This window comes from Danio aesculapii, chromosome 19 (genome assembly GCF_903798145.1).
Source record: "Danio aesculapii chromosome 19, fDanAes4.1, whole genome shotgun sequence".
NCBI lineage: Eukaryota > Metazoa > Chordata > Actinopteri > Cypriniformes > Danionidae > Danio > Danio aesculapii.
The window spans coordinates 50374873-50380824 of record NC_079453.1 but is presented as its reverse complement, the minus strand read 5'-3'; positions in this window follow the sequence as shown (position 1 = coordinate 50380824).

Here is a 5952-nt window from a genome sequence, read left to right as displayed (position 1 = left end):
TGCTTAGTGGCTCAATGTATTACTACAGTGTTTTTAAAAGTCTAAACACTTTATTGATATAGTGTACAACCAAGCACATGTGGTCAGAACACAAACGAGTCGCAGGTAATAAAGTATCAAGCGTTTCTCCCAAAGTAAAGTCCGTCTGCCAGGTCTGAGCAAAGTGCCAGCAGGTGTCTGTAGCTCCGCCCACTCTCCGCCTCTTTGCCCTTGTTTGGTATCCCGACGTGGGTGCGATGACGCGCGAACAAAATGGCGACGGTTGGCCGCGCCTACTTGTAGCTTCTTTTGCAGTGTTCAGAAACCTATGGGTGACGTCACGGATGCTCCGTCCATACATTTTACAGTCTATGATGCAAACTGAAATATTAATAAATCTATTGTGTAAAAAAAAGTCTGATTTTCATCAGATTAAGATGGATGGATTAAATATTTGGTAGCCTGACTGGAAAACATAATGGACCAGCAGCAGAAGTGGTCATATTTGGTAAACTCAGAGCGCAGTGAATTGGAGCATGTGACAAATCATTTATTTACAATCCTATTTGCTGAAATAGCAAAAGAAAAACTCCACAATGGTGTTATCAAGACTTTCAGAAAGAGGGAAACAATAGTGTGAGACTGATAACGGCAGCCTGAAGAGAGAATAAAGTCAGGTTTACTGTCATGCCCCCATACACACTGCCTTACACCCAGCTCACACAAGCAGGAATTTGGTGCAAAGATGATATAATACATACAAATATTCATATGTTTTAATAAAAAAATCCAAATATTAAAAACTTTCAATGATTTAAGATGCTGATGACCGCTAAATGTGTCCTAACAGTCTTATGAAACGGCTCCATTGCCCCTGGATGTCAGTCTAGCGGTTTTGTGAGCTCTGCAATCAGAAATCCCGCTGTTAGACTGAAGTTTTTGGTGGTGTTTGCAGGACGAGGACTGAGAGAAGTTTTAATGAGCGCTGGCAGAGCTCCAGGTGTAGGTGCTGTCGGCAACAGGGGTGCGTCTTCCTGCAGATGTCACACTGCTGGTGACACCGAGACCCCCCCTCCAGACCGCAACACACTCCTGTTTCTCAGCTCGTTCACACCCATATCTCCCTCCCGCCATCCCTCCGCTCCCGCTGATCTCTGTTTGCTGGCTCTCGGGTTTTCTCTTTGGCTACGTCTACACTAATCCACATACAGTTGAAGTCAGAATTATTCGACCTCCTGTGAATTTGCTTTTTATATATTAAATATTCCCCAAATGATGTTGAACAGACTCAGGAATTTCTCACAGTATTTCCTCTAATATTTGTTCTTCTGGAGAAAGTCTTATTTGTTTTATTTCAGCTAGAATAAAAGCAGTTTTTAATTGTTTTAAAGCCATTTTACGGTCAATATTATTAGCCCCCTTTAGCAATATTTATTTTGGATTGTCTATAGAACAAACCACTGTTCTGTACCCTAACTTTACCCTAATTAACCTAGTTAAGCCAAGTGTCTTGAAGAATATCTAGTCTAATATTATTTACTGTCATCATGGCAAAGAGAAAAGAAATCAGTTATTAAAACTATTATGATTAAAAATGTTGAAAAAATTAGCAAACATGCTCTCCTAGGCTAATAATCAGACTTCAACTGTAAATTAGAAAATTGTGCTTTAGCCTAAAAATGCTCCGTGTTGGTTTAAATTCTTTTCCAAATTCAAGGTCATCGACACTAAAACGACTGTAAAAATGTCCACTTTGTACAATGTTTAAAAAGAAAAAATCGTTTCAGCATTAATATCGCAATGTGCACACCCGTAATAGTCACATTTCAAGATATGCAATGCTGAGTCTGAATTATAGTTGAACAGGAACCACAGACTTGTATTTAATTACTGTATTTATACGGTTTATGCAAGTAAAGTGTTTTACTTGTTTATAATTCAAATATCTATATTTTGAAGTGAACACAAAATTATTTAGCCTCCCCACTGGCAGATTATTTTCAGGAAAACTCTTTAATTTTGACTTTTCTTCTCAGGTTGAAAACAAAACTATTTTTACATGTTTACATTTTTAGATATTTGGACTAGAAACGAGACAAAGCAAATCAAGAAAAGCATTTGTTGCATTTAGTGTTGCCAACTTAGCAATTTTGTTGCTAAATTCAGCAACTTTTCATACTACCCCAACTACTTTTTTTAAAATTTCTTTTTTTTTTTTTTTCAAAAAGAACCTAGCAACAAATTTAACAAATTTTAACAGTCATTTGGCTACTTTTAGCCATTTTTAACTTCGTTTGGCTACTTTTAGCCATTTATAACCTTCGTTTGGCTACTTTTAGCCATTTTTAACAGTCAGTTGGCTACTTTTAGCCATTTTTAACATTCGTTTGGCTACTTTTAGCCATTTTTAACTTCGTTTGGCTACTTTTAGCCATTTATAACCTTCGTTTGGCTACTTTTAGCCATTTTTAACTTCGTTTGGCTACTTTTAGCCATTTATAACCTTCGTTTGGCTACTTTTAGCCATTTTTAACAGTCAGTTGGCTACTTTTAGCCATTTTTAACAGTCAGTTGGCTACTTTTAGCCATTTTTAACATTCGTTTGGCTACTTTTAGCCATTTTTAACATTCGTTTGGCTACTTTTAGCCATTTTTAACTTCGTTTGGCTACTTTTAGCCATTTATAACCTTCGTTTGGCTACTTTTAGCCATTTTTAACAGTCAGTTGGCTACTTTTAGCCATTTTTAACATTCGTTTGGCTACTTTTAGCCATTTTTAACATTCGTTTGGCTACTTTTAGCCATTTTTAACATTCGTTTGGCTACTTTTAGCCATTTTTAACATTCGTTTGGCTACTTTTAGCCATTTTTAACAGTCGTTTGGCTACTTTTAGCCATTTTTAACAGTCGTTTGGCTACTTTTAGCCATTTTTAACAGTCGGTTGGCTACTTTTAGCCATTTTTAACTTCGTTTGGCTACTTAGCCATTTTTAACTTCGTTTGGCTACTTTTAGCCATTTTTAATATTCGTTTGGCTACTTTTAGCCATTTTTAACATTCGTTTGGCTACTATTAGCCATTTTTAACATTCGTTTGGCTACTATTAGCCATTTTTAACATTCGTTTGGCTACTTTTAGCCATTTTTAACAGTCGTTTGGCTACTTTTAGCCATTTTTAACAGTCGGTTGGCTACTTTTAGCCATTTTTAACTTCGGTTGGCTACTTTTAGCCATTTTTAACTTCGTTTGGCTACTTTTAGCCATTTTTAATATTCGTTTGGCTACTTTTAGCCATTTTTAACATTCGTTTGGCTACTTTTTGCCATTTTTAACATTCGTTTGGCTACTTTTTGCCATTTTTAACAGTCGGTTGGCTACTTTTAGCCATTTTTAACATTCGTTTGGCTACTTTTAGCCATTTTTAACAGTCGTTTGGCTACTTTTAGCCATTTTTAACAGTCGGTTGGCTACTTTTAGCCATTTTTAACTTCGTTTGGCTACTTAGCCATTTTTAACATTCGTTTGGCTACTTTTAGCCATTTTTAACAGTCGGTTGGCTACTTTTAGCCATTTTTAACTTCGTTTGGCTACTTAGCCATTTTTAACAGTCGGTTGGCTACTTTTAGCCATTTTTAACAGTCGGTTGGCTACTTTTAGCCATTTTTAACTTCGTTTGGCTACTTAGCCATTTTTAACAGTCGGTTGGCTACTTTTAGCCATTTTTAACATTCGTTTGGCTACTTTTAGCCATTTTTAACATTCGTTTGGCTACTTAGCCATTTTTAACATTCGTTTGGCTACTTTTAGCCATTTTTAACATTCGTTTGGCTACTTTTAGCCATTTTTAACATTCGTTTGGCTACTTTTAGCCATTTTTAACATTCGTTTGGCTACTTTTAGCCATTTTTAACATTCGTTTATCTACTTAGCCATTTTTAACATTCGTTTGGCTACTTTTAGCCATGTTTAACATTCGTTTGGCTACTTTTAGCACTTTTTAAAAAGTGACTCAAAAGAGCAGCGGCTGCAGGCTTCACTCAACACACACATCACATTCAAGTTAAATTACTAGCTCAGATTGTTTTTTATAACTGTTATTTTACTGATATTTGTTAACATGTATAATTGTTGGTAATTTAGGTAGCAATAAATTCCAATAGTGCTATAATTGTTCTCACTTTTACAAATGTGTTAATTTCACAAGTTAAAAAGAGTAAGAACACAAGCTGTGATTGTTAGAGAATGTAACTCTTCATTATCAGTGTTATATTTAAAAATAAATAATTCTTATCAAAAAGTGTTTGTATTTAACAAATAGTCAGCTCTATTTTTCACACAAATCTAAATCAACATTTTTCAAATAATGTTTTTGCTGAGATGGTCAGTCACTTTGAGAAAACAATAATTATTTTGTTTACTACATAAAGATGTAGTTTTGAGTTGTGATTACGTCATCACACAAAGTAATATGGTAAATAGAACCTATTTAATGTGCATCTGGATGTAATGTTTTAATATAATATAATACACGGCGCCTCAGAGAGTAGAGACATGACGGGCTTACGCTTGTCAGATACTACATGATAACGTTGCTGATATGTAAATTAGTGCATTTAACTGACTATAAGAAACTTTGCAAGTGCAAGTCAACTTGCGCTAATCCTAACCCCAACCCTTACAGTCTGCATATAAGCTAATGAGAATGAGTTGGCATGTTGATGCAACGTAACTTAAATTCAACAAACGGACCATCAAAATAAAGTGTGGCCAAATTTCCTTGCAAAACTGTGTTCATAATGCAATATTTATTGCAGGAAACTAAAATACTGCAATGTCAGATTTATCCAGTATTGTGCAGCCCTAAATTAAACTGTATTAGTGTGGACATGGCCGGTGTTTGATCTTTAGGTTGCGTCTACACTGATCTGGAGACATTTAAAAACAGCATTTTGGTTTAATAACGGTCCATATGCAAACTATGGTTTTCAATTCCTTACAAAATATGGTCATCCACACGGAAACGATTGAAAACCCGAAAACGGCGCTTTCAGATGTGTTCAGTTTGTACACCGTTTTCAAAAAGACACGTTTTCTTTTCCTAAAAACGGCATCTCATTACTGTGGACATGGCCTTTGATTCATAATAAAGCTGGCAAAAGTTTTTCTAAAAACGTTTTTCTACTAAAACGTATTAAGGCTGATTTATACATCAAGGCAAGGCAAGTTTATTTCTATAGCACATTTCATACACAGTGGCAATTCAAAGTGCTTTACATAAACAGGAATAAAAGAAACAAGTATAATAAAAATAAAAACAAATAATAAAAATGGTAAAAAAATATATAATATTAAAAAATAAAATAAATAAGCCTTAAAGCAGATAAAATGTGTTATAAAAGAAGAGAAAAACATAATAGTGCGATCTGTCGGACGTAGCACAGTGCTCATTCAGTAAAGGCACAGCTAAACAGATGTGTTTTCAGTCTTGATTTGAATGTGCCTAATGTTGGAGCACATCTGATCCAAGTGCATGTGTATGATCCGGCGGAGCCTTCGCATGGCCGAATATCCCTCGTCATGGCTGATGCTGAGGCGAACCTCTAAAAAAAATGTGGTTACATGGCGCAACGACACGTAGCGCGAGCTCTGTGATTGGTCTTCTTGGTAGCCGCGAGCCCGATGGAGCGAGTGTTTACAAGTGTGGAGTCCCATGAAGGAGCTTCAGATGGAAACTTGTTTTGTGTTGACCTTATGATTAAAGATGGTTCCTGCTTCTGAATGAGCGAGTTTGAGCTATACATGAAGATAACGCTCAGAAAAAACAAAACACCTGCGAAGAAACATATTACACACACTCTGCTGATGCTTAGCTCTGGCGCTATTCTCAGGCACTGCGTGATATCATTGCGCCTGTTTTAAGAAGGCATAAAATTCTGTATGTTGAATTTTCATCTGTGGATTATACTGTAGTGA